At 35.7% G+C, this 12,342-nt stretch overlaps 2 protein-coding genes across 4 annotated transcripts in view; one reads left to right on the forward strand and one right to left on the reverse strand.

Moving 5' to 3' along the window:
- The window catches only part of LOC127068319 (suppressor of lurcher protein 1), a 299,973-nt gene that overhangs the window by 255,659 nt on the left and 31,972 nt on the right, over nt 1–12,342 (reverse strand). The window lies entirely within an intron of this gene.
- Nucleotides 1,815–12,342, forward strand: part of LOC127068318 (uncharacterized) — a 71,142-nt gene continuing 60,614 nt past the window's right edge. The window contains exon 1 of one of the 2 annotated variants that reach the window (XM_051004329.1): nt 1,815–1,919. The gene's annotated coding sequence lies outside the window, so the exon portion shown is untranslated. The remainder of the gene's footprint in view (nt 1,920–12,342) is intronic. The other variant, XM_051004332.1, reaches the window with a different exon arrangement.

The raw sequence follows: 12,342 nt of genomic DNA on the forward strand, positions 1-12,342 counted from the left end.
GTCTCGTATTGGGAGAAAGGAGATCGTGTGCACGTTAGAATTCGAAAATTCTCCCTTCAAAGGGATCGGTCGCAGCGTTACCGAACGAGTTTCTCTATCCGCAGCAATTACCTCGATCGTTCGTTTCGCCAAAGAGAAGCGTTGCAACTCGAATAATGGATCGAACGAAGCTTTCTTCTTTCTTCGGTGCTACCTTCGTAAAACGTTCGTTTATCGCGACAAATCGTCTTTCATCAATCATATATATATATATATATATATATATATATATATATATATAAAACTGCAGCAAATAATTAATCTTTATTAGACGATAGTATTGTAACATTGATGTAGATAACTGCATTTTAATTATAAAAAAAGATACAAAATAATTCAATGTAAGCTACAGTAGTTTATTCAAAACATGAAGTAATAATTATAATTATGATTATGATTATAATTATATTATTATTATTATTATTATTAATATTTCTACGTGGAAAATTTATTTTAGAAAATTATACGAAATATTATTATACGAGAAATTACCGAGTATGATCTAGTACACTCTCTCTCTCTCTCTCTCTCTCTCTCTCTCTCTCTCTCTCTCTCTCTCTCTCTCTCTCTCTCTCTCTCTCTCTCTCTCTCTCTCTCTCGAAATTTGAAGATATCTTCTTCCCAGTTTCAAACGTTTAACTCTTCTTCGCTCAAAAGTTAAATAATGTAAAACAAGCATCGATCTGTATAAATATATATATATATATATATATATATATATATATATATATATTCAAAGCTTAATAGCTTTCGAAGAAATAAACGTCGAAGTAAATATCAAGATAAAATTAATGAATGAAATTTCAAGTAATTAAGATTTTCTAATATAATTTTTCATTGATATCAAATGAATTCAATTTCGTACTCGGAAAAACATATCAAACTTGGATCGATATGCTGACTTAAAGAGAGAGAGAGAGAGAGAGAGAGAAAGAAAAAGAGAGAGATTCATAACTGTCTTCGTCTTATTTCCCATTTATTACGAGCCATTACTCACGATTTAAATTCAGGGTACGAGAGAGTATTCGCATAAAGCCCTTCTATGTTTCTACACGTACTCACGCACGTACGCACGCACGCACGAATGCATGCACACATATTACATATGTAATAGAGGTACGCATATATGTCGTGTTATAAATTCAATCATCGTGTAACGACTGTTAAACGAATTCAAACTCCGTCAAAATATGTAACATGATGGAAATGACTGGCGTAACGATTTTTACTATGAAGAATATTTCTACACGCACGTTATATCGAAGAAATTGAATTTGTTTAATATCAGTGAAAAATTATATTAGAAAATCTTAATTACATGAAATTTCATTCATTGATTTTATCTTGATATTTACTTCGACGTTTACTTCTTCGAAAGCTATTAAACTTTAAATATATATATATATAGACAGTTCGTAATATCTTGAAAGAAATTCGATTTAAAATTGTTTGTATATTTTATCAATACAAACAGTGCGGTACGTGTTTTCGTACGCGAGTGAAGAAAAAAAAAAAAAAAAGAAGAAAAGAAAGGTAGAGAGAGAAAGAAAGAATGAGTGAGACACAGAGAGTGATAGAGCGTAGAAAGAAAGAAAACAAAATAAAAAGAAAAAAAAAAAATCTATCTCGGCAAAATACTAGGAAACTGTTTCGCTCGTCGACTTCGAATGTTATTGTTTTGATATCGAGATAAGACACGTGTTACACGGTTTATTTACTTTTTCAAGGACGGTTGCGTACTGCGTTACTCATATCGTGATGATCTCACAGTCTAATTGAAGTCGTCGGCGTATAAGGATCCTAAGGAAGGAATAATTTCGTTTTAATATTCGTCCGCTTAATATCGTATCATCGGAGGGTGATAATCTTCGAAAAGGAAGGTAAGTGTTTGCATATGTTCGTCGTATTATAATGAAATATTTCAACAACGATAGAGAAAATGAAGAAGCGTTAGCGACTTCAGTGTAATAACACTGGCGAAATTTCTAACCGAATTTCTGATTAAATAAGCAATTTATCAGTACCTAATCTCGAAAAGATAGAATTCCCTATAGAGTCTGCAAAGGACGACACGTCGGAAGCGTGAACGATCGTTAACGACTAGTTTGAAATGGTGGAATGCAGTTTGACTTCCGGGCGAAACGTTTGTCGTCGAACTTCTCCGTGATCCGAGAATCCAACCGATTTTGGTTTACCTCTAACTTACGTGTGGTATAATTGGCCACGAGGAAGAGTTACTAGACACATACACGCGTACGTATATGTATATATATATATATAAGTCTCTACGATCATTAAATGAGTCACGTTCCGCCTTTATCACCTTTCTACGAATTTACATTGCCTCGATATTAGATAATAGCAAGTAACCATAGTAAAATTCGATTAATCCGTATTAGGTATGCTAAACTAAAAATAAGTTCGTAAATAAAAAAGAGAGAGAGAGAAAGGAGAAGTATATATACTTGATTTTTAAAACCGTGAACGTTATATATCAAGTAAAACAGCAAGTTGAATATATCATACGCGTTGTACTTCGGGTATGTACGAGCTTACTAGCGGAAAATGTGTGTGAGCTATCCGCTTTTAAAACGGTTTCACCGCCATTACATTTTGCATAATTTATGGAGTGTAAGCGACGAAGCTCATACGTACCTTATATATATATATACGTATAGCTTGTATACATACGTGCCTCGACATTGAAGTCGTGATCATGAGTCGAGAAAATGACGTCGAGTAAAAATACGTTTAGGTATGTATGTATGCATGTATGTATGTATGTACGTAAGTACGTATGTAACTCGTTGAAAGTCAAAGGAAAGAAGAAAAAAAAAAAAGAAAGTAAATAATACTCTTTTATAAAAACTATTTATTCGCAATGATCTCTTCGAAGCTCGGAAAATTTTCCATAAAATAGAGATCTTTATTTCGATTTATGTGATTTATGGCAAAGAGGATTACCTTCGTTTTGCGTCATACACACATAAATATATATGTTTATGTACATATATTGGTGATAAATAAACGAATCGATTGTATGAGAGAATTTCTACGTGCGTTTGTCGACTTGTGTAAGTATATATACATACATATATGTTATCTACATACGTAATCGCATACATGTATATTTAGTTTGTAATATATCATAGTTGATAGTTGTATAAGTTAAATGTAATAATTCGTTCGATGCAATGACCAGAGAAAAAATGTATTTTTCAATTTTTATCGTGAAAAAATATTTACAAAAAAAAAAATAAAGAAAAATGAAGATAAAAAAATAGATAAAAAAAAAGAACTTGTAGGTTCTCCACGATATTATTATTATTATTATTATTATTATTATTATTATTATTATTATTATTATTTCTTTTAGATTTACAATGACACATTATTTCGTGGCATATTAAAGGAAACTGAATAACATACAATAGAGGTTTCCGTAATGTGAAACTCGTAATTTACAGAACACATACCGTACAGTCTCGGTTAGAAGGAGGAAAAGAGAGAAAAAAATAGAGAGAATGAGTGAATGAGTGAGAGAGAGAGAGAGAGAGAGAGAATTATTTTTACATTGCTCGACTCTGCTTTTACGTTTCATTTAAAAAAAAACGATAATTAACTTAACAACTATCGACGTTACACGAGCGTAACGGGTTGAACGATCTTTAGTATATACTTTTTCTGTTCCTTGACGATGAATCCTATTTCATATACATCTATATAAACGAATATGTATGTGTGTGTATGTATGTCTAAATATATATGTGCATGCATGCGTGTAAAAATTGACCGAGCAAAAAACGTTGCTACGAGAAATCGATACGAATCGAGATGACCGCTTTCTTTTCTTTTCTTTTCTTCTTTTACTGGAGCCTCCTCCTCTCCTATAAATGTCAAGCACTCTTTTAAAGACCCTTTTACCTTTCGTTGAAGGCGAACTACCAAGGTACTAAAATAAACTTTGACATTTGAACTGGAATTGAAAGTAGGAGAAAAGAAGAGACGAGAAGAGAAGGGGAGAGGTAAAAAAGTAACGAAAAAGAAAATATCACGCGCAAAAATATGTGTATGTGTGCGCGCACAATTTATCGTGTTCATCTTCGATAGAAAGGTGAGAGATTAAAGAAGGACTTGGTTTTCGGGAGTTATACTTTCTTATGCAAAGATAACGAGTTGGATATTTATTATCAAGACGTTTAACCATGACCCAAAATATCAAGATGCAACATGCACTTTCGGTTGACCTCCTCGAGGCAACTATTTCTTGCTTGTAAAATACAAACGACAGTTAAGGAGAGCTAGGGCCGAACATGTTTGGGAAACAAGCATGCTCGAAAGATAGAGAGAGGGAGAGAGAGTATATACCGAACGTAACGTAATTGGAAGCCCGTCTCTATTAAGTCGAGATCACGTCAATTTGCATACAACGTCTCGTAGAGTCTTAACCCGAAGATAATGTTACTTAGTCAAGCGTACGATAGAATACTGTCGGTTATTTCTCTTTGGAAAAGAAGAAAAATGATGATGATGATGATGATGATAAGAAAAATAAAAAGAAGATGGATAAAAAGGATTAGAAATAGAATTGAAATTGTTCGGATTACGTATCGCGTTAATATTGAAAGGAAATTAAGTTAAAAAAAAAAAAGAAAAAACAAAAAGAGTAATATATATTAAAAAAAAAAAAGAAAAGAAAAGAAAAGTAACATGTACTGTAATGAAGAAAAGCAAGAAGATTAAAGTAGAAGATAGGAAAATGATATCAATTAGAAAACGTAATAGAGGTGTAACGTGTAAGTAGGTACGAGTCTTAACACCAGGAAGATCGAAATAAAGAATAAAATTGTAATGGCGAATGTGGTACATGGTGCATTACAGTAGACATTAGAAGGTGCATTACAGATAGAGAGTGGTATCGCAAATGAAATCCAAGGGTCAATTAAGTCGCGGGATCGCGAAGGCTCGCGTAAGCCAGTCAAACCGGTACTGGGTTGAACGAAAGAAACGGACACCTATCTTGTGCTCGTGAACGTAGAGAGAGAGAGAGAGAGAAAGAGATGATGGTGGTACTCGTGCGAATCTAAAAGGGAAACCCTGCGTCTTTCGCTGAATTTCTCTTCGGCCAGTTTTTAGAGACTTAGACCAACGACCGGCTCGACTCGGCTCAGCTCGGCTTAGTTCGGTTCAATTCAGTTCAGTTCGGTTCGGTTCGGTTCGGTTCGGTTCGGTTTCGTTCCGTTCCGTTCCGTTCCGTTCAGTTTTACAGCCTATAGAGACGACCAAAAGCGAAGATACACTCGTGTTTGCCAAGAGGAAACGCCTTGGCCTTCTCTTTTCTCTCTGTCTTTCTCTCTCTCTCTCTCTCTCTCTCTCTCTCTCTGTCTGTCTCTCACATTCTGTGGGAAACTTCGTCTCCTATGCTATACTTGTTCTGTCGTATACGTAGATGCACAGATACTATACTTGTTCGCTTGTTTCATCGTTGTATACATACACCTAGTTGTTCAACATTTCTCTAGTGTCTCTCTCTCTCTCTCTCTCTCTCTCTCTTTCTCTTTATGGATATGTATATATGTATATATATCCTTCTCTCTCAGTTATGTTACTTTTGGCAAAACCATAACCGAATCGCTTGGCTAATGGTTTCGATAAGAGACGTACCTTAGAGTTAACGCGCCAAGTTTCAATGTTCTCATAGATTATAAAACTAATTAAGTGATTTCAATCTAATGCTCTATCGATAATCAATAATCTTGTAGACGAGTTTTTGGCAGTGTTTAATGTCGTACAAACTTTCATGCAAGGTTTCAAGATTATTTGAACGATTCGCTAACGTGTCAAGTCAAGGGAAAAAAAAAGAAACGAGGAAAAAAAGAGAAAAAAATACAGAAAAAATACAGAAAGAGGGAAAAAGAGAGAGACAGAGAGCACTCAACGGTGTGTTATCGTACGTGACAAACTATCGACGTACATACCTACTACTATACGCTACGATCGGCAAAACATTTTTGAACAGAAACAAAACGTACACGCGTATGTCGATTCGCGTGATAGGTCGAAGAATACGAGATAGTCCAGAACGACGTTCGATCTCTAAAAAGTGCAACTCTCGTCGTCTATACGTTACGAAGGTACAATGACGAATGCGAAGTTGCTATCTGAAATACCTGCTATTTCATCATTCTCTAGTATAGTATAGCTATATATATATATACACACAAACAAACATACATACGTACGTACATACATATATATATATGTATATATATAGATGTATATACAATATATATATATATAACGCATATATCTATGTATATCTATATTGACACACCCCCTCGAGGGCTTCGCTTATCTACGAGGTGCAACGAATGACGAATGCACACGCATGACTACCATCGAGCATCGATCGTTGGAAAACTTATCTCAACGAGAATCAGTGTTGGTCGAAAAGTATACGATAGAACTCTCGAACGGGGTTTTCTCGATTTTTACAGAAACTTTACTTTCCATCTTTCTTTCTTCCTTTCTTCCTTTCTTTCTTTCTTACTTTCTTACTTTCTTACCTTTCCTTTTTTTCTCGTTCTCGCGCGCGCGAACCCCCATCGTAATTAAATTTCGATCGATTCCACCTGGACCCCTTGCTTGGCTCTATACTTTTGAAAGGAAAAGTAAAAGAGAGGAAAGGAACGAGTCGGTTCGAACGAAAACTTTTCTCGTTCGGATCGTTTCGGAACTCGAACTCGAACTCGAACTCGAACTAGAGAATCCGAAGGAGAGCCGTGTGCTTTGCCACGAAACGCGAGATATAAAACGTTATCTTTTCGTTCATTCGTTCGTTCGTTCGTTCGTTCGTTCGTTCGTTCAGTCGGTCGTTCGTTCGTTCGTTCGTATAGAAAGGAGGCAATAACTCTTTCTACCACCACGGATAGCACTGATAACAACCATCGACGAATGAAATAAAAGAGAAAGAAAAGATAGATACATAGATAGTTTAGACAGAAGGAGAGAGAGAGAGAGAGAACGAGAAATGGAGATCAGTGTCTTCATTGTTGTCATCGTTTAATCAACATCGAAACGATTTTAATCAACTTTTGTTTATCTTTGACCTTTTTAAAAATGATTATTTGTATTTCGAAACGATGATTTCCTTCTACGTGTCGTCGTAACACGCATGTAAGTAATACGTATGTACATGGGTTATCCAAACGGGTAAACAGCGACAGATTTATTTAACCCCTTGAACGCATTTCCCATTTCGCAAATCCTTGCGAATCCAATCTTCTCAAGGTTAATTGAAAATATCAGAATGGTATACGTAGGGATGTAGATAAAAGAAAAAAAAAGGGAAAGGGGAAAAAGAAACGAATGAACGAACGAACGAACGAACGAACGAACGAACAAAAAAATAATGGTAAAAATAAATAAGATATCGAAAGGTTTCGAGAGACGTACTTTGAATTATTCTTATTAAAAAACGAAGCTTATTAAAAATTGAACGATTGATTGATTGAACGATCGATCGCGTAGCCATAAAGTAAACGATTATAATAACGAGAATATAATATCACTGTTTACAACTCGTTCGTGGCTCTGTTCCAATACAGAAAGTTCCTTAAATGTCCATAACCCAATGCCCTTCCCTCACATTGGCACTTTGCCATTTATCCGCTCGCATAATCGTTATTCGCGTTCGGCAAAATTTTCCTCGTCTTTCGACGATTGCAACCATCCCAATATATTTTCGAGATCTTCGACGAACAATTCATTTGTTATTAAGATGAAAAAAATTACGCGAACAAACAATAAAATAAAAGAAACAAAATAAAATAAAAGAGAACAAAAATTCGAGTACGATTTTTGTCGAACGTTCCGATCGTCGGTGTGTTTAAACGCGTACCTTTTTAACCTTAAAAAAAAAAATAAATAAAACAACAACAATAAAAATAAAAAGAAAAGTAAAAAAAAATAGAAGAGTTTCCAAAGATATAGAATGAATTACGTATTTTAGTGAAAAGTAAGCTCGCGAGTACAGGGAGAAGGTAGAAAAATGATATGGACGAAGTATTACATATCGAAAGTCGGTAAATAAGGGAATATTATCTTTGAAGTTTATTCGGGGGATATGAAGGGTGGCGGAGGCGGAGGAAAGGGGGATGGGGAGGGGGAGGGATAGGGGGTATGCTTCGAGATAGGAAGCAGATCGATTTCATTGTAGAGATTCCGTTGGTCTCTCGGGTATGATATGTGCGGCTAGTAAATACTTCATATCGCTCTGGCTTGGCCTCTAGAATACTGAAAGCTATTCAACCATGCTACTGGTAGCGCCCAAGGCTGATCGAATTTTGTTTTCATAGGATTTGTTTAAAGTTAAGCTTTCCGTATAAATTCAAAAGTGTCACTACCATCAAAAGCAATTGGCGATATTTAGATGTAAAAGCTTGTTACGTTTGAACGGCGAGGAAATAGAGACGTAAAACAAACCAATTCCAACCTCGAAATCAAATATCGTACTTTTATTACTTTGCAGTAACCGAGAGATATAGCGGTAGTGTTTGCTCGTGAATGTAGAAAATAACTCTCTAAGCGATTACGAAATTTAATTAAAGAAATTGCAAAAATAACGAGAGAGAGAGAGAGAAAAGAAGGAAAGAAAAAAGTGATAACTTCAGAATAAAATCTTAAATGTTCTATAAGTATTACAAGTATACGTATATACTCGATCGAATTTAACAAAATAAATTAGCAATGATATCAACGAGTTCGGCAAAACTCAATCATGTTAAAGTGTGAATACGAGGTGGTAGAACTGTTTAAACATTCCATTGACCTGTTGGGTGCTTTACAATTGACAAGCAAGGATAATAAAGGAGAATAGATGCAACATTTGGAATATAAAGTCACACGATACGGTACTATGATCAGTCGATTATTAACGCATGGAATATTAATCACATAATTAAAACCTAACTGCTTTATATATTAAAGCTAGTCCACGAGCGATTATTAATTATACGGATATATTATTAATTATACGGAACTGTTACATATTCACCGGATGTCGCTTCAATATCCACGTTACATATCTATCTCGTTTATAAATCTTGTTTTATATAACATACATGCTTTTAACATTTATACTCGATTACGTCTGAAATAAATAACGTCGATCACTTTATATATATTCATGTGCGTGTGTATGTATGTGTGTATAGATGTACATACATACATACATACATACATACATATACACCTACAAATTATTATCAAAATGAAGTGTGTATTGCAGTGCTTGACTAAGGGGATTTCATTCGAATTGTTTATCTCATATATACCAACACACATATGAAGTAATACAATCGAAAAGAAATTTTCTTTTACAAATTTGAATATAGGGGAAATATCCAAAAGTTGAAATAATAGTTATTGGATCTGTAACAGATATAAACATTTTGCTATCTTTTTTGATGGAAAATGAGATTTATAAAGCCCTGTCTTTCTCTCTCTCTCTCTCTCTCTATCCCCCTCTCTCTCTATCCCCCTCTCTCTCTTTCTCCCTCTCTGTCTGATAGCAACAAGAGAAGGAGTAACATGTGCGCGTGCGTCCACAGAAGTTCACCGCTCATTTCCGATAAAAGCACTTCGATGTTAATTAACCTTCCTATCGTACGTAGAGTTCGACGTACAAAAGCGGCCACCGTATACGTCGCTTAAACACACACACACACACGCACGCACATACACATGCACATATACATATACAACAAAGAGAGAAGGAGAAAGAGAGAGGGAGAATTATCAAGACTAAACTTGTTCGTTTACAATGAAAGAGAGAGAGAGAGAAAACCGATCGGACTTTCACGCGAGGTGCGAAATATAGAACAGTTACCATCCCTTACATCTCATCTAACTTAACCTGGTCAAAAAAACTCAAATCAATTTTCGTACGGGACATGTTTCATTATATCTAAAGCTAATTGAGTTTTTATCAAGTTCGTCAAATTAGATTAATGCACTTAACGAGACGGTACCGTAGTTACCGTCATCTCGGTAGTGGCACGGATAATATTGTTGTATGATAATAAAGCCGGTAATGAAAGGAAGACTAAAATAGGTAGGAGAGAGAAAGAGAGGAAGAAATAGAAAGAGAGAGAGAGAGAGAGAGAAGACTTGGGAATATTTACGACGCATCGCCTTCGAGAAATACATCCTAATAAAGTGAGGATTATGTATACGAAGGTAGATGCAGCTAGGAAAGTTCGCCTTTTAACAACGGCCTGCAAAGATTGATAATACTCTCTCTCTCTCTCTCTCTCTCTCTCTCTCTCTCTCTCTCTCTCTCTCTCTCTCTCACACTCTATGCTATTCTACAGAACGAATATTACGATGAAATATAATCCTACGAATGTTTCGAACGTTGCTGGCAGAAAATAAATATTCTCTTGTAAATCTATGAAACTAGATGAATGTAAGTACGTGTGTGTATACGCGAACATGATAGTAATATCATCAGTAGATTATATGTTTACGGTTGTATACATACGTGTGTTACTTGTACACGATAGTAATATCATCAGTAGATCATATAATCGAATACACTCGTGCGTAGGATATTCTATATTTTCTAACAATATTAGTATAGTGATTCGAACGAAAATTCTTTTTCTGATATTGATTACTATACGTTATCTCTTTCTCTTTATTTCTTTCTCGATCTATCTCGATCTATCACGATCTCGATCTTTCCTCTCTAAACGTTATTATTCCAATCGATAGATTCAATTATAGAAAAGCATCGACGGCATAACGCTCCATGACTTATCTTGCTTCGACACACGTTGCATCATCATTGCATTCGCTGCGAGAAATGTCACGAATGCACGATGAATGATAATGATGCGTCGTCGTTGGTGATGATTTTCAGACAAACATCCCGAACAAATGGCCGAAGGCAGCTAGTGTATGCATGCTCGCCATAAACAAGCCTGACTGACCACGCAATGCAAACGCTCGCTTTTCCACTCACGCATCCAAACACGAACACGAACGAACACAGAGAGAGAAAGAGAGAGAGAGAGAGAGAGAGAGAGAGAGAGAGAGAGAGAGATACACACACACGCGCATACATTTTATCGATAGAATTCTTCTCTATATGTCAACCTACTTGTTTCGAAATCATCTAACCGAATGCACTCGATTGCATCGAACAAATGCATACGCACGACGTTCGTTAAAAATATTATTAAGAAAATCAGTCGAACTGTTTCTTTCCTATCCTTCTTTTTTCTTTCTTTCTTTTCTATTTTTCTTTTCTTTTTTTTTAGTTTTAAAAGAATAGTGCGTTAAAGAGGAGAAGAAAGTAAACAGAAGAAAAAGAAATTAAGAAAGAAAGACAATCCGATTGGTCCTTTAAACAAGGTTCGCAATGGATAATGATAATATTTTTTATATGGTACATCCGAGCGAATATTCATTCTCGTTAACGCCATTCGAATTTCATCGACAAGTTTATTCTGTTACGCTTGAAATCCGATCGTGCTTCTCCTTTGTTGTAATTTACATGCACGGATTTTAAAAGGTATATCCATCCACTTCGAGTATGAGAAATTACTACTAGTTGGTCTATTCCACCATTTTCACAGGAGTAACAGGGAGTTAGAGGACAAGGAGGGATAACGGAGGAGGGAGTGTACTAGGAACGAGCTCGATCTGAATTCGTTTGGTGCGAGTGACCCTGATTGAATCTCTGCGTACGCCTGCAAAAAGCAATTATCGCTATCGGTCAATTGACGCGACCTTGCGACCGAATTCGCGTCGAATCACTAACCCCAAAGGGAGAGTGATTTATATGTACGTTATAACGTAGAAAGGGTTACCTGATGTCGGTGGTTCTTTGTAAACGCGTTATTTGCTCCATCGAAACGTATTCGACGTGCAGTTTCAGTCTGCATTTGACTACAAACAACGGGATACAGATAACAGAGCAATCGTCGATACTGAAAAACGCTTTGGCAAAATCCGCAAACCTTTTTTTTTACCTCTCTTTTTTTTCTCTCTATCTCTTTTTGTTTCTCTCTCTCTCTCTCTCTTTTTCTCGTTCATCTCCAAATCGTTAGAAAACTAATGGCACGAGATGCGAAATCTACGAGAAAGCATTTCTTCGGAAGATCCTACGATAGTTCTTACTCGTGGCAAAAAGAGAGAAGAAAAAAAAGGAAGCAAGCTTACTACCAACTACAATAACGCATATTTTGCTATTCTCGAAATATAGAGTCCGGTCAAAATGGCGTCCGGCCAAGTGGG

Source organism: Vespula vulgaris, chromosome 13, assembly GCF_905475345.1.
Source record: "Vespula vulgaris chromosome 13, iyVesVulg1.1, whole genome shotgun sequence".
Classification (NCBI taxonomy): Eukaryota; Metazoa; Arthropoda; class Insecta; order Hymenoptera; family Vespidae; genus Vespula; species Vespula vulgaris.